The following is a 24,797-nucleotide window of genomic DNA, read 5'->3' on the forward strand; positions in this document are numbered from 1 at the left end:
TATAACCAATGTATTTTCATCAACTAATTTGTCGGGTATGAACGTAATAAATTCAAGACGAGTTGTAAATATTGTATTATCAGCGATACTAAGTCGTATGAGAGGAAGAATCACATGTGCTGAACAAGTACGAAAGATGGATATGTCATGGTATTTTTTTTTTTTTTTCACGCGCTATTGTGTGATGTGTTTCTTAGAAGATGAGTAAGCTTGTCGAACCAGGTACATAAAGCGACATTTTCTTACGCGATTTAAGGGAAAAACGAACATGTTTTACATTGCTCTGCATCTTCAAAATTTTAGGATATTTTTTACCATTTAGAATTATTCTTAGAATGGAACTGCGCATTACGGGAAGGCAATAAGAAGATTAGTCGAGTGATCTAACGAGTTTAATGGTATCATTAAGAAATTAACTAGTAGTTTAGACCGTAAAGGATTCAGGGACATTGTAACTAGCGGTAGATATGAACGTGGTTTAGCGAGGAATGATTATAACTCATGGGTGATGACCACAGCCACAGACCAAACATGGCGGATGTGGAGGACAACGAGACGAACTGAACTGGCACACTAACAACTGGAATTGAGAAGTGTCTTAATTTTTGGATCGATTATGGACATAAATCCCTCAGTAGTAAGACTGTCATCCTTATTCTACCTGTTTAACTACAAATTACTCCAGGGTTGGTTAGGTATCTGTGGAAATGAATAGTCTTCAAGATAGCCTGGGTTAGATTTGGTTTTAACGTTGCATGAGTTCACGGTGGTGAGCGTATGCATTCATTCGAACCCAACCCGTGTTGTTTTACGTCACTGATTTTGGTTAATTTTCATTTCATTTTGAAACTTTACATTTCCAAGCCTTGCTCTCCTTGGTCGAGCTTGTATTTTCAACAGGATATGCATCATAGCTATCAATAACAACTCTCCAGATAACCACACTGCTCAAGATAACAAATATGACTGCCCTAGACCCTCATATTCTTAGAACTGATAACAACAGCGCATCCCTAATCTCAGCTTTTTATCTTGCGTAATTTTTCGAGTGATATTAATATACAGTGACGTAACGCGTGTATATTGATGGCGGATGAGGCAAGATATTAATTGTGGACGTTTGTCTTCCCATTTAACGCTGAACAAACAAACACACACACACACACACACACACACAAACTCTCTCTCTCTCTCTCTCTCTCTCTCTCTCTCTCTCTCTCTCTCTCTCTCTCTCTCTCTCTCTCTAAACCGTGATGGTGTGACAGAGCAAAAAGAAAAAAAAAAAATTCTCTTGGTGGTGGTCACGATAGAAACTACATATACTTTTTTTTTTTTTTTCAAGTTTTAATGTATGTATATAAAACTAGTCGAGGAAGGAACACCAGTCATACTGTTTTTTTAATACGAATCCCGTTTTCTTTTTTTATGTTGACATCACTGTTGTTTGTGGCGAGGGTAGGACTCTGAAGGCCGCCGTGTGTGTGTGTGTGTGTGTGTGTGTTGAATTACAATTATAATATATATTGAGTATTATTACCGTTTCGGACATCCAGCGAATTCTGTTTAGGTTTGGTTCGTTTAGAATTGTATTTACGATAGTTTTTTGATAAGTGATGATTGATAGTTAATATCTGATAATTTGATAATTGATGATATCAGCTTCCAAACAATGGAAGGTTTAGTTGAAACGGTAATTTTGCCATTTTACTGTTTATATGATAAATTGTCAGTAGCTTATATATCCTAGTGCGTTTTTGTTATGCATTGTCGTTAGCTTAAACCCTACTGCATTTTATTGATGCATTGTCGTTAGCTTATAGTGCTTATTTCTTATTTTAGAAGTGGCAAAATTGTATCAATGGGTCAAACACGTTATTTTCGTAATGACGTTTTGGAAATGTGATTTGATTTTTACTAATGCACAAACTGTAGCCTCGCTTCACAACATATAACCGTGTATCGACTAAACTCGATCCTGTCGTGATAAAGTCGTGTGTGTGTGTGTGTGTGTGTGTGTGTGTGTGTGTAATGCCTGGGAGAAAAGTTTAGTTCGTAAGTTTATCCTCGGCCTATCGGTTGTCAGGGCCATTAAGGTCGTAAACGGCAAGTTATAACCACCAACCGTAAATTGTTTACGACCTTTCATAGGCGCCTATTCAAGGTCATTCTAACCCCCACCCCCCCCATTTCTCGCACTGTTGTGGCCTTAGCCGTGTGAAATATTTTTTGGAATTAAAGACCGTGATTTTTGTTTACTCTTTATCTTATGAATATCTCTGATACCTTCTCTGTCGAGTCAATATCCACCAGCTTGCACGTCTACCATAGCGCATCCTCAATGCTTCCTTCTATTCCAAATGACTTTTCTATTAGGCGTCCCATCCCTCCTTTGTAATATATCCCCATCCTTCTATCCCATTCTATATTACTGTCATAACGATTTCCATGCAGGCCGATGACAATAACCGACGTGTTGATCAACCAAAACAAACCCTCGGTACACTGTAGACTTGTTTCTTCTTGACTTCGCCAGTCACGTACGCCTCTGTACTTCCTCCTTCCACCTGTCTCTCAGGTTGACACACTCTCCCTGAACATTTTTTTTCTTCCACCTCAAAAATGTTACTGACTTGATTATCCCTAGCAGACATTGTGACGTTTGTGCTTAATTTTCCCTTAACATTGGCCAGTCTCCCAGATGTTCGTGTTTCGCTCCACTTCTTCCAGTCTCACACCTTTGCTTCTACCCCTACACGTCAAAGCTCTGAAACTCTCAATCCTCTCTTGTCATTCCCATTAACTGTGACCTCGCACATTTCAAAAGAAAGGTGTTTAACTTTCTCAAAAAAAAAAAACGTAAATGCTTTTCCGTGTCTTTTCTTTTTCCGTTTCATAATTCTCTCTAATTTCAATCAGAGCCCGGCCTTGATGTGGACTCCTTCCGTGACTGGAGCCTTCAACATTAAAAAAAAGTTAGTCTTCTTTGACAAACCATTGAGGGTTGATTGTTTGTCCTAACTCTTCTCTTTCCCCATCCTCTCTTAATTTTAACCTTCGGTATTGAAATTTGATATCTAGGTCCCCTATTATGCCTACCAGGGATTTCCCAACGCCCATACGAGCTCTTCAGTCTCCCCCTTAGATCTAGTGATAGTATTTCGGTCCTCAGGTCTTAAATAACCTCTGTCCACGTGTGGTCTTTTTGGGTCCTTAAAAGGCAGTTATGCCGTGGCTGTGTGACTGGCTGTGTTGCTACAAGTATTGTTGTTCTGTGGCTGTGCGACTGGCTGTGTTACTACAAGTATTGTTGTTCTGTGGTTAGGTGACTGGCTGTGTTACTATAAGTATTGTTGTTCTGTGGCTGTGCAACTGGCTGTTACTACAAGTATTGTTGTTCTGTGGCTGTGCAACTGGCTGTGTTACTACAGGTATTGTTGTTCTGTGGTTGTGTGACTGGCTGTGTTACTACAAGTATTGTTGTTCTGTGGCTGTGTGACTGGCTGTGTTACTACAAGTATTGTTGTTCTGTGGCTGTGTGACTGGCTGTGTTACTACAGGTATTGTTGTTCTGTGGCTGTGTGACTGGCTGTGTTGCTACAAGTATTGTTGTTCTGTGGCTGTGCAACTGGCTGTGTTACTACAAGTATTGTTGTTCTGTGGCTGTGTGACTGGCTGTGTTGCTACAAGTATTGTTGTTCTGTGGTTGTGCGACGGGAACTGTGCTGAAGCTCTTACGACAGTCACTGGTGACGGATGTGAGGTGGGTGGTGGGGTGTGGTAGTAGATGCCTTGTTAGCCAAGCGAGAGAGAGAGAGAGAGAGAGAGAGAGAGAGAGAGAGAGAGAGAGATGAAGCAGCAAGCAGGTGGGCTGCTGCCTGCCAGCTTCCCTTCCTCCACTTGTTTGTTATCCAAACCAACAAATCTGGCCGGCCAAGGCACGAGGGCTGGCTGGAGGAGGAGGAGGAGGTGCAGCGGGGAGGAGGGGCGGACCGGCGCAGCGTCTGTACCAGATTAGCCTTGTTGTGTTAGACGAGAGTGATGATGATGGAAAGTCAACACAGGCGGTCACATTAACCACAGAGGAACACAACCTTCCAGTTCAAGGAACGCTTTTGAGGGGGGTGGGCCAGACAGACGCATCAAGGAATGATGTTTGGGATTTCTTGCTGTACCCTGTGCTCTCGAAACTTCTGAAGACATCTGTTCCCCCATCTACTACATCCAGACCAACAACGTCCCGTATCAGCGACCTCTGGTTGGGAAATATCTGTGAATGATAATGATTATAGTAATACTATTGCTGGTAGTAGTAGTAGTGACAGTAATATTAGTAAAAGTAGTAGTAGTAGTAATAGTAACAATATTAATAAAAGTAGTAGTTGTAATAGTAATAACAATTATATTAGTAAAAGTAGTAGTAGCAGCAGTAATGATAGCCAGAGGCTGAAAATACACAGAGGAAGCACGTACAACACACACACACACACACACACACACACACACACACACACACACCTCATCTATGATAAAGTGGGGCTTAAACATACGTACACACTATACACACACATACTAAGATAGACGTTGATATATAACTTCTGTGAGTCTTCTTAGGCTTACAATCAAACATACGGTACACATATTTATTTCGGAGCTTGACAACAAAGGGGGTGAGAACACACGTTAGTGGGGAGACCAGTGTGTGTCTCCAATCACAGCCGGCCGATACCTACTGCCCCACTGCTGCCCGGCGCCACCTCCCTGCCACCGGCGGAGTAGGAGGTTTGAACTATGCCGACATTAACGGTGGAACTTTCCATGGTAACTTCCGCGGTTCTTCTGTGCTGGATTACCGACACTAACGGTGGAACTTTCCATGGTAACTTCCGCGGTTCTTCTGTGCTGGATTACAGATATAATACAGTCGACTGATGATTATTGATGTTCACTGTGGTTGGGATGGAACTGTTCTTGTAGCGGTCTGGGCCGGCTTGGATGGATGGGCTCGTTGTGGTGGTGGTGAACTGCTGCAACCCGGGGGACGAGTTGGTTTACGGGGTGAGGTATAGTGAGGGTGGCCCATATTGTGGTAGGAAGGAGTGGTCGAGCAAGGTAGGGTAAGACGGAGGAAGGCTCAGTAGGAAGTCCTGCGGTGCTGCGAAGATGCACGGGGTGAAGCGGGAGCCCATTGGACGTGGGTGGGGTGCGTGCGTGTGGCTGCCGGCTCAACACGGGAGCACCGTCCGGAGGAGACGGGGTGGGTGGCGGTTGTCGACAGTTCGTGGCCGTGCCGCAGGAGAGCCCGTGGACGTGGACGTGGTTGTTACAATTGCTTCTCGTGATGGGCAGAGAGAGAGGCGATTCCCACCACCCCCGGGCGCGATTCCTGCCTAGGGCGGACGTCATTGGTGAGGCACCACCACGGTAAGGAAACCTGCCAGGGAGGTTTGGACGTCGTTGTGTGTGTCATCCAGGAGACTCGCCACCTGACGAAGGAAGAAGCAACCCCATCCTGCAGTTCAGCATGGCTTGCAAGACCCCCAGAGAATGGTTAGGTGCGCTCGTCTGGAGTAAGCCAACTGGCTGACTCGTATAATGGTCAGCGTTGTGAGGGCACGAGGCCGATCCTGGGAGATGACCTCGCCGATTGGCGCATCCGGGAGTAGGCGGGGCTTCGCCGTCATTTAAGGGCGAAGGTGGTTTGTTTTGGAGTCGAAAGTTGCAAGTTCCGACCTCTCACGCCATGCTGGCGGACTGTGGGAAGTTGTTGAGGTCAGGCAACCAATAGCAGACACACGGCTCTTCCCTGGATGTCACGTCAGGTCAGGTGGTGTGTAATGCGAAATGTCAATTTCACCTGACCTGACCTCGGATCAGTGTCGCCAACCACCGCTTACGCTAGCTTACACGCTCACTCGACTAATCGCCCACCTTCGCTTCGGAATTCAGAAATCAATTCCCTACCTCCCCCTGGCCACTTCCGCCACCTCCCTGTGTACTCGTCTTCATTCTCGAACGTTTCCTCGCCACCTCCGCCACCTCCCTGTGTACTCGTCTTCATTCATATTGGGGGAACAGCTGACGCAGCTCATATTGGGGGAACAGCTGACGCAGCTCATATTGGGGGAACAGCTGACGCAGCTCATATTGGGGGAACAGCTGACGCAGCTCATATTGGGGGAACAGCTGACGCAGCTCATATTGGGGGAACAGCTGACGCAGCTCATATTGGGGGAACAGCTGACGCAGCTCATATTGGGGGAACAGCTGACGCAGCTCATATTGGGGGAACAGCTGACGCAGCTCATATTGGGGGAACAGCTGACGCAGCTCATATTGGGGGAACAGCTGACGCAGCTCATATTGGGGGAACAGCTGACGCAGCTCATATTGGGGGAACAGCTGACGCAGCTCATATTGGGGGAACAGCTGACGCAGCTCATATTGGGGGAACAGCTGACGCAGCTCATATTGGGGGAACAGCTGACGCAGCTCATATTGGGGGAACAGCTGACGCAGCTCATATTGGGGGAACAGCTGACGCAGCTCATATTGGGGGAACAGCTGACGCAGCTCATATTGGGGGAACAGCTGACGCAGCTCATATTGGGGGAACAGCTGACGCAGCTCATATTGGGGGAACAGCTGACGCAGCTCATATTGGGGGAACAGCTGACGCAGCTCATATTGGGGGAACAGCTGACGCAGCTCATATTGGGGGAACAGCTGACGCAGCTCATATTGGGGGAACAGCTGACGCAGCTCATATTGGGGGAACAGCTGACGCAGCTCATATTGGGGGAACAGCTGACGCAGCTCATATTGGGGGAACAGCTGACGCAGCTCATATTGGGGGAACAGCTGACGCAGCTCATATTGGGGGAACAGCTGACGCAGCTCATATTGGGGGAACAGCTGACGCAGCTCATATTGGGGGAACAGCTGACGCAGCTCATATTGGGGGAACAGCTGACGCAGCTCATATTGGGGGAACAGCTGACGCAGCTCATATTGGGGGAACAGCTGACGCAGCTCATATTGGGGGAACAGCTGACGCAGCTCATATTGGGGGAACAGCTGACGCAGCTCATATTGGGGGAACAGCTGACGCAGCTCATATTGGGGGAACAGCTGACGCAGCTCATATTGGGGGAACAGCTGACGCAGCTCATATTGGGGGAACAGCTGACGCAGCTCATATTGGGGGAACAGCTGACGCAGCTCATATTGGGGGAACAGCTGACGCAGCTCATATTGGGGGAACAGCTGACGCAGCTCATATTGGGGGAACAGCTGACGCAGCTCATATTGGGGGAACAGCTGACGCAGCTCATATTGGGGGAACAGCTGACGCAGCTCATATTGGGGGAACAGCTGACGCAGCTCATATTGGGGGAACAGCTGACGCAGCTCATATTGGGGGAACAGCTGACGCAGCTCATATTGGGGGAACAGCTGACGCAGCTCATATTGGGGGAACAGCTGACGCAGCTCATATTGGGGGAACAGCTGACGCAGCTCATATTGGGGGAACAGCTGACGCAGCTCATATTGGGGGAACAGCTGACGCAGCTCATATTGGGGGAACAGCTGACGCAGCTCATATTGGGGGAACAGCTGACGCAGCTCATATTGGGGGAACAGCTGACGCAGCTCATATTGGGGGAACAGCTGACGCAGCTCATATTGGGGGAACAGCTGACGCAGCTCATATTGGGGGAACAGCTGACGCAGCTCATATTGGGGGAACAGCTGACGCAGCTCATATTGGGGGAACAGCTGACGCAGCTCATATTGGGGGAACAGCTGACGCAGCTCATATTGGGGGAACAGCTGACGCAGCTCATATTGGGGGAACAGCTGACGCAGCTCATATTGGGGGAACAGCTGACGCAGCTCATATTGGGGGAACAGCTGACGCAGCTCATATTGGGGGAACAGCTGACGCAGCTCATATTGGGGGAACAGCTGACGCAGCTCATATTGGGGGAACAGCTGACGCAGCTCATATTGGGGGAACAGCTGACGCAGCTCATATTGGGGGAACAGCTGACGCAGCTCATATTGGGGGAACAGCTGACGCAGCTCATATTGGGGGAACAGCTGACGCAGCTCATATTGGGGGAACAGCTGACGCAGCTCATATTGGGGGAACAGCTGACGCAGCTCATATTGGGGGAACAGCTGACGCAGCTCATATTGGGGGAACAGCTGACGCAGCTCATATTGGGGGAACAGCTGACGCAGCTCATATTGGGGGAACAGCTGACGCAGCTCATATTGGGGGAACAGCTGACGCAGCTCATATTGGGGGAACAGCTGACGCAGCTCATATTGGGGGAACAGCTGACGCAGCTCATATTGGGGGAACAGCTGACGCAGCTCATATTGGGGGAACAGCTGACGCAGCTCATATTGGGGGAACAGCTGACGCAGCTCATATTGGGGGAACAGCTGACGCAGCTCATATTGGGGGAACAGCTGACGCAGCTCATATTGGGGGAACAGCTGACGCAGCTCATATTGGGGGAACAGCTGACGCAGCTCATATTGGGGGAACAGCTGACGCAGCTCATATTGGGGGAACAGCTGACGCAGCTCATATTGGGGGAACAGCTGACGCAGCTCATATTGGGGGAACAGCTGACGCAGCTCATATTGGGGGAACAGCTGACGCAGCTCATATTGGGGGAACAGCTGACGCAGCTCATATTGGGGGAACAGCTGACGCAGCTCATATTGGGGGAACAGCTGACGCAGCTCATATTGGGGGAACAGCTGACGCAGCTCATATTGGGGGAACAGCTGACGCAGCTCATATTGGGGGAACAGCTGACGCAGCTCATATTGGGGGAACAGCTGACGCAGCTCATATTGGGGGAACAGCTGACGCAGCTCATATTGGGGGAACAGCTGACGCAGCTCATATTGGGGGAACAGCTGACGCAGCTCATATTGGGGGAACAGCTGACGCAGCTCATATTGGGGGAACAGCTGACGCAGCTCATATTGGGGGAACAGCTGACGCAGCTCATATTGGGGGAACAGCTGACGCAGCTCATATTGGGGGAACAGCTGACGCAGCTCATATTGGGGGAACAGCTGACGCAGCTCATATTGGGGGAACAGCTGACGCAGCTCATATTGGGGGAACAGCTGACGCAGCTCATATTGGGGGAACAGCTGACGCAGCTCATATTGGGGGAACAGCTGACGCAGCTCATATTGGGGGAACAGCTGACGCAGCTCATATTGGGGGAACAGCTGACGCAGCTCATATTGGGGGAACAGCTGACGCAGCTCATATTGGGGGAACAGCTGACGCAGCTCATATTGGGGGAACAGCTGACGCAGCTCATATTGGGGGAACAGCTGACGCAGCTCATATTGGGGGAACAGCTGACGCAGCTCATATTGGGGGAACAGCTGACGCAGCTCATATTGGGGGAACAGCTGACGCAGCTCATATTGGGGGAACAGCTGACGCAGCTCATATTGGGGGAACAGCTGACGCAGCTCATATTGGGGGAACAGCTGACGCAGCTCATATTGGGGGAACAGCTGACGCAGCTCATATTGGGGGAACAGCTGACGCAGCTCATATTGGGGGAACAGCTGACGCAGCTCATATTGGGGGAACAGCTGACGCAGCTCATATTGGGGGAACAGCTGACGCAGCTCATATTGGGGGAACAGCTGACGCAGCTCATATTGGGGGAACAGCTGACGCAGCTCATATTGGGGGAACAGCTGACGCAGCTCATATTGGGGGAACAGCTGACGCAGCTCATATTGGGGGAACAGCTGACGCAGCTCATATTGGGGGAACAGCTGACGCAGCTCATATTGGGGGAACAGCTGACGCAGCTCATATTGGGGGAACAGCTGACGCAGCTCATATTGGGGGAACAGCTGACGCAGCTCATATTGGGGGAACAGCTGACGCAGCTCATATTGGGGGAACAGCTGACGCAGCTCATATTGGGGGAACAGCTGACGCAGCTCATATTGGGGGAACAGCTGACGCAGCTCATATTGGGGGAACAGCTGACGCAGCTCATATTGGGGGAACAGCTGACGCAGCTCATATTGGGGGAACAGCTGACGCAGCTCATATTGGGGGAACAGCTGACGCAGCTCATATTGGGGGAACAGCTGACGCAGCTCATATTGGGGGAACAGCTGACGCAGCTCATATTGGGGGAACAGCTGACGCAGCTCATATTGGGGGAACAGCTGACGCAGCTCATATTGGGGGAACAGCTGACGCAGCTCATATTGGGGGAACAGCTGACGCAGCTCATATTGGGGGAACAGCTGACGCAGCTCATATTGGGGGAACAGCTGACGCAGCTCATATTGGGGGAACAGCTGACGCAGCTCATATTGGGGGAACAGCTGACGCAGCTCATATTGGGGGAACAGCTGACGCAGCTCATATTGGGGGAACAGCTGACGCAGCTCATATTGGGGGAACAGCTGACGCAGCTCATATTGGGGGAACAGCTGACGCAGCTCATATTGGGGGAACAGCTGACGCAGCTCATATTGGGGGAACAGCTGACGCAGCTCATATTGGGGGAACAGCTGACGCAGCTCATATTGGGGGAACAGCTGACGCAGCTCATATTGGGGGAACAGCTGACGCAGCTCATATTGGGGGAACAGCTGACGCAGCTCATATTGGGGGAACAGCTGACGCAGCTCATATTGGGGGAACAGCTGACGCAGCTCATATTGGGGGAACAGCTGACGCAGCTCATATTGGGGGAACAGCTGACGCAGCTCATATTGGGGGAACAGCTGACGCAGCTCATATTGGGGGAACAGCTGACGCAGCTCATATTGGGGGAACAGCTGACGCAGCTCATATTGGGGGAACAGCTGACGCAGCTCATATTGGGGGAACAGCTGACGCAGCTCATATTGGGGGAACAGCTGACGCAGCTCATATTGGGGGAACAGCTGACGCAGCTCATATTGGGGGAACAGCTGACGCAGCTCATATTGGGGGAACAGCTGACGCAGCTCATATTGGGGGAACAGCTGACGCAGCTCATATTGGGGGAACAGCTGACGCAGCTCATATTGGGGGAACAGCTGATGCATTCTATGGGGTCGCCATATACACGAAAGATAACCTCTTTACCATCTACCATCCTCCTCCGTTTCCCCCACGTCCATCTCCCCAGCTCCTCCCCGCCTCTCCATACTTGAATATAAAGTCGGTCACAACACTCGAAAAGTCATTTTCCCAGAAATTTTGTTCAAAGACAAAAAAAAAGGCTAAAAACAAATGCTCCAGCGTCCCGCAAGGAGGGTAGGTAGGTGGAGGGGTTGCTGGTGATTGAGTAGTCTCGCCTGGGGGCCCGACCCTCTCGTGTGTGTGTGTGTGTGTGTGTGTGTGTGTGTGTGGGTTTCGTAGTAGCAGCCGGTCTTGACGTCACAGCCGGTCATGACGCCACAGGCAGACGTGACGTCACAGCGTCTTACAAGGTGCTCCTAAACGCGCGGGGCTGGGGTCCTGGGGATGACGTAACACTCCATCACCGCACCGATGCTTGGTGGCTGGGCTGTGCTGGTGGCTTGGGCTGGTGGCTTGGGCTGGTGGCTTGGGCTGGGCTGGGCTGGTCAGACCTCCTAGGGCCAGATAGAGATGCCCACATCCTTCCAAGATTCTCCTGCCTATCACCATCTCTTCAACCACCCTTTTTCTCTTTACGTCGAGATGTTGCTCCTGCTCCCTCCCTCCCTCACTCACTCACCAACCTCCCCACTCTCCCTCTCTCTCTGGTCCACAGGTAATGTCACCCACTCGCCAGCCTCCCCACTCTCCCTCTCTCTCTGGTCCACAGGTAATGTCACCCACTCGCCAGCCTCCCCACTCTCCCTCTCTCTCTGGTCCACAGGTAATGTCACCCACTCGCCAGCCTCCCCACTCTCCCTCTCTCTCTGGTCCACAGGTAATGTCACCCACTCACCAACCTCCCCACTCTCCCTCTCTCTCTGGTCCACAGGTAATGTCACCCACTCGCCAACCTCCCCACTCTCCCTCTCTCTCTGGTCCACAGGTAATGTCACCCACTCGCCAACCTCCCCACTCTCCCTCTCTCTCTGGTCCACAGGTAATGTCACCCACTCGCCAACCTCCCCACTCTCCCTCTCTCTCTGGTCCACAGGTAATGTTTTAGTCACTGTTCCCGTGAGGTGTATTCACGTGTCCCCGCCCACAAGGCTTGGATCCAAGCCACGCGCTTCAGTTTCTGTGAGGACACAGCCACACGAGGATCGACCGTTATGTTTCTCCCCCTCAGCTAATCTGTTACATATCTCCTCCTTAACTCGACTTTTACTCTATCTTTTCTATCCAAGAGTCAGGTGTACATACACCTGCGGAGCCTTGATTAATCTTAACTCTCTCTCTCTCTCTCTCTCTCTCTCTCTCTCTCTCTCTCTCTCTCTCTCTCTCTCTCTCTCTCTCTCTCTCACTTTATGCCTTCCACTCGAGATGGCCTGTTGGCCTGTGTTTTGCCCTGGGGCCATGTTGGTCATGATATAGAAGAAGGTGGTATTGTGGTGCCTTTCGGAGGGTCAGGAAGGGTAAATCACACACACACACACACACACACACACACACACACACACAGTGGTACGCGTGATCTAGTAGATGCTCATAACCACGAGGAAAATGAAACAACGCAGGTTCCCAAGTGCACTTTCGTGTAATGATCACATCGCCAGGGGAGACACAGGAATGAGATAGAAGACTTCAAACTGTCAGTTGATATGTAAGGAAGAGATGTAGCTAAGACGCTATCTTAGTGGCCAGACGGTACCAGAGGGGTACCACAGGTACGAGGGCCAGGTACCTCGCTCATACCAGGCGACCCACAGATACCACTCCATGTCCCCATCTCCTCCCACCACCACCATCACCAGGTACTACTACTACTACCTAACCACCATCTTCCCTACCACAACACACCAGGTGATGTGGTGTACCAGCCATGGGACTAACTGGTAGAGAGCCAGTGATCAATTAAATAGAGAAAATCCAAGTATTTCCTCAGTTACATTAACTAGAAATATCTATATTCTGTAAGGTTACATTTGCTAGAAATTTCTATATTCTGTAAATGAGGTAGACACTACGATACTTCATTTTGCCCCGTAGTCATGCAAAATATTGTAACCTGCTCGTGGGCAGCTGCATACCAAGGCTACCAACATTCCTCGGGTGCCTGTTTTGGGTCTCCCGGAATTGCTTATAAGACGACGGTGCGCGAGGTAATGTTCTCGAGTGAGGGAGGCGACGCCTGGGATGCGCCACACCTGTTCGGGACGACCCATGTGCGTGCGTCCAGCCGTGTCCCGAGGCGACAACCAAGCCGAAGTCGCAGTCAGACTCTTTTGAACACGATAAAAGTGTTATTTATTTACGATATAACAGCTGTGTAGATCACTTTTATTTATTTTTGCATATACGGTAACTTCGGTTCAATTTAGCCTTCAGGGAAGTGCACGGGAATATCATTGAACTTCTGGTCGCCCGTAAGTTGGAACAAATACTGAGTCATATCTCACCTTGGCAACGCTTGCCGCGGGTTTTTGTGAAGTGCCAGTTATTGGTTTTATATATCCTTTTTTATTTCCCTGTTACATGCTCAGAACTATCGCCAAGACAATGAAACGCACTTACGCATTATCAGCGAACGTTACGGAACCGGCCACATTGCCAGAAATTCCACGTTCTTCCCTGTGATAAAAATACGAAAAACACTGCCGTAAACCAAGTTGCCTGTGACGTCACGATGACGTCACTCTGAGTCAGTCCTCCAGAACGGAAACTTGCTCACACGGAGAAATGCTGGGTAAAATAGGCTATTACTCATCTACCCGATTTAAAGGCTTGTGGCGATTCTTTTTTTATGTTTATTATGGATCTCAAGTATATTTGAGAATAAATCACAAGGATGATGGTAATAATAATGGTGCTGATCTGAGGTAATAGGTGTAAATATGTATCGTATCATACGCAGAATTGGCTTTCCATGTAAATTTCGAGATAAGATGTAGGTGTAAGATGCTGGGGGAGGGAGTGCAGTGCAGGACAGCTGCTGGGGGGGAGACAGTAGTGCTGGACAGTAGTTAGGGAGAATAGTAGTGCTAGACAGTAACTAGGGAGGATAGCAATACATGACAGTAGCTAGGGAGGATAGTAATGCAGGACAGTAGCTAGGGAGGATAGTAATGCAGGACAGTAGCTAGGGAGGATAGTAATGCAGGACAGTAGCTAGGGAGGATAGTAATGCAGGACAGTAGCTAGGGAGGAAAGTAATGCAGGACAGTAGCTAGGGAGGATAGTAATGCAGGACAGTAGCTAGGGAGGAAAGTAATGCAGGACAGTAGCTAGGGAGGATAGTAATGCAGGACAGTAGCTAGGGAGGATAGTAATGCAGGACAGTACCTAAGGAGGATAGTAATGCAGGACAGTAGCTAGGGAGAATAATAGTGCTAGACAGTAGCTAGGGAGGACAGCAATGCAGGACAGTAGCTAAGGAGGATAGTAATGCAGGACAGTAGCTAGGGAGGACAGTAATGCAAGTATATCCAGCTGCTAAGGGGATGATGAGTAGTGTGGTGTAGGAGGAGACCTAGAAGTTGGGAGGAGTGTAGTGTTGGCACAGCTAATGGGGAGGAGCGTGTTGCAGGACAGCTGCTGGGGAGGAGGAGGAGGCCAGATTGTCCACTCCTGCTGGAGGGCACGGCGCTCCCGGCCCCCCCTAGCGTGCGTACCTCAAGGTAAACAAGAGAAGGACCTCGCCTCAGGTCGGACACAACTGAGCTTCGACAGAACACTTTCTATACACTCGTCTTTTTTTTTTTTTCTTCTCTCTCTCAGAATTTATCTTTCATTCGTGTTTCACTCTGTGTGGCTGACTACTTGTACTGTACGGGGAGGGAGTTCTGCACACGTGGGGCCCCATCTCTTGTACTGTACGGGGAGGGAGTTCTACGCTTGTGAGGGGGCCCATCTCTTGTACTGTACGGGGAGGGAGTTGTACACTCGTGGGGGCCCCATCTCTTGTACTGTACGGGGAGGGAGTTTACACTCGTGGGGGCCCCATCTCTTGTACTGTACGGGGAAGGAGTTTACACTCGTGGGGGCCCCATCTCTTGTACTGTACGGGGAAGGAGTTTACACTCGTGGAGCCCCATCTCTTGTACTGTACGGGGAGGGAGTTCTACACTCGTGAGGGCCCCATCTCTTGTACTGTACGGGGAGGAAGTTTACACTCGTGGAGCCCCATCTCTTGTACTGTACGGGGAGGGAGTTCTACACTCGTGAGGGCCCCATCTCTTGTACTGTACGGGGAGGAAGTTTACACTCGTGGAGCCCCATCTCTTGTACTGTACGGGGAGGGAGTTCTACACACGTGGGGCCCCATCTCTTGAACATTGTCATAAAACTTATAAAACTTTTGAATGCTCTCAGCATTTACAATCTAATCTCTCAGGTTTGTTCCATTCATCCACTAGTCTTATATTATAAAAAGAACACACTTCCAGCTTTCCTAACAAGTGCCTTTGCTAAATTTCATGCTCTGTCCCCTGGTTGTTGTATCTGTTCATCTGTGGGAGAACTGCGCGGTGTTGACATCATCAAACTGGTTTGAAAGATTAAAGGTCGGAATCAGGCCCCCCCCCCCCCCCCTTACTCTTCTGTCTTCAATGATGGCCATATTTATTACCCATAACCCTCTTACTGAATTTCGTCTTTCTAATTTCTCGTGCTTTTGTTTTTCTTACCCTCCTCTGGATCTTCTCTATCACCTCTTTGTGCTTCTCCAAAGCACGGTGACCAAAGTTACAGAAGATGTATTCATGTTTTGGCCAATTGTACGTTGTGCATAGCTTGCTGGATATCTCCTTCGTCCGTATACTGGATTGTTGTTCTAATATTTGTCAACACATAGTTTGTGTCCTTTGCTATCCCTGGTGTTGGGAGTCTGGCGCCAGGTTTGGGACGCTCTTGAATCCCCCAAATCCCTCTCACTCACAGGTTCCTGCAGCTTATGTTCTGCTGTGTGATATTCATATTGGGGGGGGGACCATCTTTTACGAACTTTTACTGTATGGGGAGGGGGTCTTACATTCGTGGGGCCCCCATCTCTTGTAGTATACAGGGAGGGAGTTTTACACTTATGGGGTCCCATCTCTTGTACTGTACGGGGAGAGAGTTTTACACTCGTGGGGGCCCCATCTCTTGTACTGTACGGGGTGGGAGTTTTACATTCGTGGGGGCCCCATCTCTTGTACTGTACGGGGAGGGAGTTTTACATTCGTGGGGGCCCCCATCTCTTGTACTGTACGGGGTGGGAGTTTTACATTCGTGGGGGCCCCCATCTCTTGTACTGTACGGGGTGGGAGTTTTACATTCGTGGGGGCCCCCATCTCTTGTACTGTACGGGGTGGGAGTTTTTCATTCGTGGGGGCCCCCATCTCTTGTAACTGTACGGGGAGGGAGTTTTACATTCGTGGGGCCCCATCTCTTGTACTGTACGGGGAGGGAGTTTTACATTCGTGGAGCCCCATCTCTTGTACTGTACGGGGAGGGAGTTTTACACTCGTGGGGGCCCATCTCTTGTACTGTACGGGGTGGGAGTTTTACATTCGTGGGGGCCCCATCTCTTGTACTGTACGGGGTGGGAGTTTTACACTCGTGGGGTTTCATCTCTTGTACTGTACGGGGAGAGAGTTTTACACTCGTGGGGGCCCCCATCTCTTGAACCGTCTCTACTATCGTACAACTTCTTCACTTTCTGTAAGGCGTCCACGTGAACCATACCTCTTACCTTGTGGCATCATGTCTCTCCGTCTTCCATTGTAACAAGTGTCTTGCGTAATATCATCATGTTATATACTCTGCTTGTCCCGTTCCGACGGCCCTCGAGGGATCTCTTCACTGTCATCAGTCTGTTTTGAAGATTTTAAAGGTCGTGATCAGGTCATCCCGTACTCTTCTCTCTTCCAAGGTGGGTATGGTGTGTGTGTTTGTGTCTGTGTGTGGACTATTACTAGTTTATTAGGTCCATTTTCTTCGTAAATATAGTGAGGTCTACGCTCGTGAAACTCCCTGGCACTTTTCTTGTCATATATCTTCTTGAATTTTTCAGTGACAGTCAAAGCTACTTCCTCTTGGCTTATTGCACCTGTTTATGTGCGTTTCTAATGTTTATTATATATATATATATATATATATATATATATATATATATATATATATATATATATATATATATATATATATATTTAATTTTCCAAAAGAAGGAACAGAGAAGGGGGCCAGGTGAGGATTTTCCCTCTAAGGCCCAGTCCTCTGTTCTTAACGCTACCTCGCAAATGCGGGAAATGGCGAATCGTATAAAAAAAAAAAAATATATATATATGTAATTATCTCTTTTTCACTTGGACGCCGTTTCCTGCGTTTACGAGGTAGTGCAGGAACGAGGCGAAGAAAGGCCGCCTGACCTATTCTCTAGCTGCCATTTGTAATGTGCCATAACAACAGCTGTGTATCCACATCCAGGCCCCGCAGACCTTCCATGGTTTACCCCCGGACGCTTCACATGCCCTGGTTCAGTCCACTGACAGCACGTCGACCCCTGTATACCACATCGTTACAATTCACTCTGTCCCGTACACGCCTTTCACCCTCTCACATGTTCAGGCCCCGGATCGCTCAAAAATCTTTTCCACTCCTTCCACTTCCAATTTCGTCTACCGGTTCTCCTTGTTCCCCCTCCACCTCTGACACGTATATCCTCTTTCTTCACCTTTCCTCACTCATTTTTTTTCCATTTGTCCAAATCATTTCAGCGCACCCTCTTCAGTTCCCTCAGTCACACCCCTTTTTATGACCACACGCTTACCCTTTCACCAAGGTAACATCATTGAACACACACACACACACACACACACACACACACACACACATGAACAAGCTACCGTTACTGACAATATACCCCCCTCACTTCCAGCGGTGCTATACCAGTTTTAGCCAGACTGGCAGCAGGGGGCTGCCAGCAACGCGACCAGGAACTACGCTGCCGGACGTACGATAATATTCCAGCCATGTTTTTATGATATTGTCTTTGGTCTTTGGACGTTATAGTCAATACGAAACCTACTTGGTCCTCGACCAACTCATACACCAGCTTTGATGACATTTAGATAAGTGCAGCTATGATTATTATTTGTGTCTGGCAACTGTGATCATGTCTTGATCCGCTTGACCCTATACCCTCCAGGGTACCTTCTTAGACCCTAGGGCGCATCACTGGCTCCAAACTGGGCGACGACTGAGTGATGTTTATTGAATGTATTCGCGGAGGAAATGTGGGATATACCCACTGTAGAAATTCTTCCCATACTGCACGTATTGGTGGTTAAACACACACACACACACACACACACACACACACACACACTTAGAAATAGACCCTACTTCATGAATACAAAGTTGAGAGATGAGGCAACCCAATTAGTAGCCGTACAAAATGGTCAGATTAAAGCTCTAATGATTATCTGAATATTCACCTCCTCCCCTCCACATCTTTTAAAAGCTAGTTAGGTTAGGTTAGGTTAGGTTAGGTTGGGTTAGGTTAGGTTAGGTTAGGTTAGGTTAGGTTGGGTTAGGTTAGGTTAGGTTAGGTTAGGTTAGGTTAGCAGTCATGGCCTCCCGAGGGGAATTTTATCACTGGGGTACAAAGTTTCTTTCGGATCTCCTTCCCTTTTCCATGAGCCATCCCATTTTTATCCACTACGGTTTTATGCCTCAATATATGTAAACATTTTCCGAGACCCCACGAAATTCCCGGGCCTCCCTTTTCGATCCTTGGGTTCGGGTACTATGTATACCCAATGCAACCCCCTCTATTTGGCCATGGGTTCGCTTTGTTCCCTAACATGACCAGATCAACCCCTAGCTAACCTAGGAAAACGTTGGAGAGGGAGGGAGTGAATCTTAAGGTGATCATATTCTGTTTGGCTTTAGATAAACAGCTTTACCAATGTCTTAAACAAAAATATAATGAAAGAAGCAGTGGAACAGTGAAATAAAGAAATTATTAACTCGAGACAACAATTAGTCGTGAGTTGACGTCTGGAGAGGAAAACCCAAAATGAAACCTGTAAAGTGCAAGCGAGGAATTTAGGTTTACTTTTGATAATGCAAATGTTTAAGGGAATTTTGAAGAACGGTAAAACAGATCCTTACGGAGGTGTTCCGGACAAGATATAGCATATTAAAGAACTATAAGTTCCACTTGATTTATCAAAGCTAGCATCAGGGATTGATTTGTTTATCAATTTGTGGTTGCAACGACTTAACGCCCCGGCTTTTAGAAGACTAACGGACGGGAGAGCGGGATAATGATGGTCGGTCCCCAGCCGGCTCGTGAAGGAACACGATCAACAGGTGTCTGTATACATGTCACGTTCGCCAGAATTAAAGATGAATATGAGAGAACTACAGCGTCTTACTCTTGTTATTATGTATTCAATTAAACCTCAGCAACGCCATAAACATCATATTAAGGCGTGGATATAAACAATGACTGCGTTTCTCTCTGGGGAGTATTTTGGTGTGTCAATTTCTATCGCTAGGCTACGTCTATAAAGGCGCCATGATGCAACACCAACACTAACCCAGGTTAAGGCGCCCTTAGCCGACAATGGACTCCTTTTCTTGCTACTTTTAAGCAACTCGTTTCAGCCAGTTTTGAGAGGGTAGTTCTGGGGATTCTGTGTCTGTAGTGAAACGAGAATACAATGTACAATATGTGGAATTCAAGCATATGAACCGACAACGCAAATAGAAGTCAAAGCCAAGATTGTATGAAGTTCTAGCCATCAGTTAGGATATTGAATGACATAGTCAAGAAGTTGCTGGTGTACACTCACACACACAAACACAAAAGGCTTGTAAACGGGGAAAGGTCAGGTTAGGAAAGTTATAAGGTTTCCAGGAAGAATTAGAACAGTTCAGCAAAGAAAACGTTTTTGTGCTAGGTACTGGGGGGAACTCGTGTAAAGAAGGTGGTTGGACTGAAACTTTTGTATCCGTCTTGCCTACTGACGCTTTATACAGGGTTCGGTCAAGTTAAGGAGGGAGGGGAAGAATAGGATCACTAACTCGCTAATATAGTGATGAAAAGCTCAGAACAAGAGTGATATGTAAGAATACATTGTGTCTCAGCAGAGCTGGATTAAGCATTGACAACACTATTGCCTTCTTCTAAGAACAGAATGAAATGGGGTTAGGCTCTAGTTATAAAGCACAGCTCATGAAAATATACCCCTGTTTATCATCTGAAAGTAGTAAATATGATCAAAAATAAATAAAAGGGTATAAAGATATATATATATTCATTAAAGAGAGACCTTGAAATTTACCGTTGAGTTTCTTGAGTTGAAATGACTTTTACAAGTTTCGTTTACATTGTGCAATTTGCAGACGAGCAAAGATTCTCATCGACATTCAGCGAAGCCCACGGCGCGTGCGGTCCAACGCAGGTAGACGAACAAGGAGACTCCTGAGCTTGCTGTCTACTGATGGAAAGTCTCTCTCTCGCATCTTGTACTTTCACTCCATCTGATTCTGGGACGTGAAAAGCTGGTAGACATTCCCTTGTGAAAATAAGAAGGCCCTAGATAGTGGTGGTGGGTGGTGGGAGGGGAGGGAGATGTTCCAAATGCCTTGCGTCAAATTCGATTTTGTATTTGAGAGAACTCAAGTGTTTTGTGTTATTTAGATGTTAAATCTAATCACTGATATTCATGAATAATCGGTAGTATTAAGTGTATTCCTTACTTTGTAACTCAAGGGAGAGAGAGAGAGTGCTATCACCCACAGTGGATATGCCCTCAGTACCCACTGAATATAGTCTTTCCCCACAGTGGATTTGCCCCCAGTACCCACTGAGTATAGACAGCGTGAGAAACGAACGAATGTCAAAGAGGATATGGACCGAGCGAAGAGCAGGTCTCCCTCCATACAGAGTAAATGACTGGGAGATGGCAAGTGGCACATTATGCGCATATACGTCTGCATGGGAAAAGCAGAAGGATAATGTCTCTCTCTCTCTCTCTCTCTCTCTCTCTCTCTCTCTCTCTCTCTCTCTCTCTCTCTCTCTCTCTCTTCTAAGGGGACGAGTTAGACAGGAAGACATTTGTTGAGTGTGTAGGGCCGCACAGGTTGAGTATATATATATATATATATATATATATATATATATATATATATATATTTTTTTTTTTTTTTTTTTTTTTTTTTCATACTATTCGCTATTTCCCGCGATAGCGAGGTAGCGTTAAGAACAGAGGACTGGGCCTTTGAGGGAATATATATATATATATATATATATATATATATATATATATATATATATATATATATATATATACAATGACAGCATGTAGTCTTAGAATTATCTGGAACACCTGAGGGTGATCAGTGAGTTAAATTTACCATTTCAGACATCCTCATGTTTTCATGGTGGCGTTGATGATAGTAATAATACCAATGATAATAATATCTATTTCGATAGGCTACAAATAACATTCATGGCCTTATTGACCATAGCTATTGATAGGATTTAGGCAACTACCCAACGAATCCAATGCCGAGAAGGATCATAAAAATGGTGCTAAGGTCTGTCGAATAATGTGACTTAAAAAGATCTCAGATTTTATAGGAAAATTACTATCCTTAGAAATGTATCTCATGCGCGCACAATGCATGGCGTTCTATGACGTATAATGTGGGCCAGTATTGCCTTCCTCAAACTTTGCATGTAATAATCTCGTCTTATTCAATTTTCACGTCCCTTGGAGCACAGTCCTGCGTCTTTTTTTTTTTTTTTTTTTTACATCAGGAAGTATTCTAAAGAATTAAACTTTCATAGGTTACTTCGAATTCAAGGACTGGTAAGTTCTTGGCCAACATTCGGAGGCAACAGCTGAGTGTGAGAGAGCTAAAAGATTTGAATATATGTCAAAACGTTTACACACCATTTCATTTATGATGTTATCTAATATACAAAACTTTCTACCTAATTCTCCTCCCTCAGTATTTCCATAAGGCTACTACTCAGTCTTGATGTCAGTAGATTAATGTTAGTATCATTAACAGAAATGGTCTTGTAAACATATCAGTATTGGATACATGTTACCTTATATAACTCGTGCTCCTCATCACAGTTAATATTAAATATATTTAATTTTGCAAGTACATAGTTATGTATGGAAACTAGGTAGACATATATAGCTAATATGGTGAGCGGAAGAAAAAAATTGTAAATTCGACTAGTAACATTTTTCAATGTCTACACCTTGATGGTTTCACGATATTTTGTTATTACGATTTTTCTCTTTATTGTGAAAGATCATCATTACTATTGCAAGAAAGATCTACTTTAGATTATCACATAAATATGTCTCTTCTTTGTGGTGATTGTTAAGATACATTTCACTGGCATTAAAACATGGACAGATGTTCTAGTAGCATCCATCCTGGTTAACATTAGTCCCTCCTCGAGAGTAATACAGATTAAATAAGAGAAAACATCCAAAACTTAGGTAACACTATAGTTATATGATTGTCGTACAAGTCTCGGACAATGTTGGAAATGTTGGCCAAGAGTTCATGCATCTCATTACGTCAAAAATCAAAACTAAGTACTAGCAAATGCAGTAATGTTAACTGTTACAAGAAAGACGTTATAGGAAAAGAAGTTATATATATATATATATATATATATATATATATATATATATATATATATATATATATATATATATGCTGTAAATCACCAAGTACAATGAAACACGTAAAGTCTCCGAGTTTCATTTTTCCTCGTGGTTATCTACACACACACACACACACACACACACACACACACGCACTAATACAAAGTTGTGAGCGACCTTAGGTTAATGTGATATTCTGGAAGGCAGTGTCAGAGGCGCTACTTAGCATACATACATACAGAACTTCCTTCATGTGAATATGAATGTTGAGAGAGAAACAATAAACACACGTGTTTCAATATATCATTTACAAGTTTTCCCCTCGAAAATGTAAATTTGACTAAATAATGCCGTTTACAGTTTCACAATTGATGCACCAAAGGTGAAAACAAAATATGGAATCGAATCTTGTTTCTTGCTGGAATTAGTTTGCTTCAGGATGGAAACGTGTACGAAACCAGTGATTGCTCACACGCCACTTAATAGTGAAACGCGAAAGGTGCCAACTCATAGATCCAGACGAGTATCAAACGTGATCCTGGGTCGTATTCATGACTTTCTCAAATTTACGGTATGGAAATATTTGAACTCGATTTCCTATTGTTTGTAAACACCACTTACTATCGAGGGTCTGACACTCCTAATCCTAAATTTGCATCATGTTTAAAGTGGTGCTATGTCACTGCACTGAGACAATACGTGTCAGACGGACTGACACTATCGCTCTTGTTGAATTCATTCATTCTTAGGTCGGCAAGTGACATTGCCTATGGAATTACGTTTTCTTCACTGACGTCAAAGTGATCATGCTTTTACCTGCTAAGGTACAAATGTTCAAAGCATGATTTTAAGAAGAGGTGAATCACGCACACGACGCTAGAACTGAACACTGGATAGATTTATCAAGGTTTCTCGTACTTATGGAGATATGAAGTGAGATAGATAAGAGATGTTGGGAGCATCATACACACCCCGTTTCACCTGCCTGGATGTGCTGGTGTTAGATATTAGAACAGGAAGCTGTTCGTGCCTGCCTAGCAAACCGGTTAGGGGGTCAAGCTGAAGATGCCGGCCACAGCCAGTCTATCTATCATTAACGAAACAATAAATTCTGTCATGAATCACGAAATCTCTTATCTTTTCAGACGCTGGTGATAAGTCATGATACATTGGCTATTGATTGTGTTCATTGTTATGTATAATTCATTCTCAAAACTAATATGAAATCGAAATAATGGAATTACTTTTAATTTGATATGAGTTTATTTCAAGATAATGTTTAGCCATATCCAAAATGCCCTTTTCGTTATGAGGACTGAATAACCTGTGAATTAAGAATCAACGTGTAATTGTACCATAGTTAATGTAAATACCTTTTAACATATTCGTTATTGTATTTAAATGCTAAATTACTTATATAATTTTCTTTAGCTGAAATGTCATACGTATATGGCATGATGTGATGTTTTCCCCCCCAGATGTACGATAATATCAGTGTATATTTGTTTTTGAATATACATCTATGTGGCATTAATATAGAAACACATGGTATTGTCTTTTGTATCCTCTCATCGTATAAAAGTTGCCGAAAAAAATTAATCTTGGTTTCTGCTTTTGTGCGATATTTCTAGTTTATGTCAGATTTTGCCATTGGTAATGTATCGTTTAGAACAGTTCCATGGGTTTCACTATATTATGTAATCCATGTATATATATTTCTATATTTTTCATTGATCATGTGTCTATACAGACTTGTAGATCACTTCCAAGTAAATATGGACATCCTAATTAACTTGCATTCCTGTGCACTATCTTGAAAGTAAATATTCTGACGTCTGAATAATGATGACAACGTATCTCCATTTTCTTGGAGGTCATTTGAAATTTTAAGTACCCAGTGGACAGTAGTATATATAGGAATTGGTATATCCCAAAATGTCAAAGGGAAAGTGAAAAATGCATTGATCTAATTCCATCATGCAAATGTG

The sequence above is a fragment of the Panulirus ornatus genome, chromosome 17, assembly GCF_036320965.1.
Source record: "Panulirus ornatus isolate Po-2019 chromosome 17, ASM3632096v1, whole genome shotgun sequence".
Classification (NCBI taxonomy): Eukaryota; Metazoa; Arthropoda; class Malacostraca; order Decapoda; family Palinuridae; genus Panulirus; species Panulirus ornatus.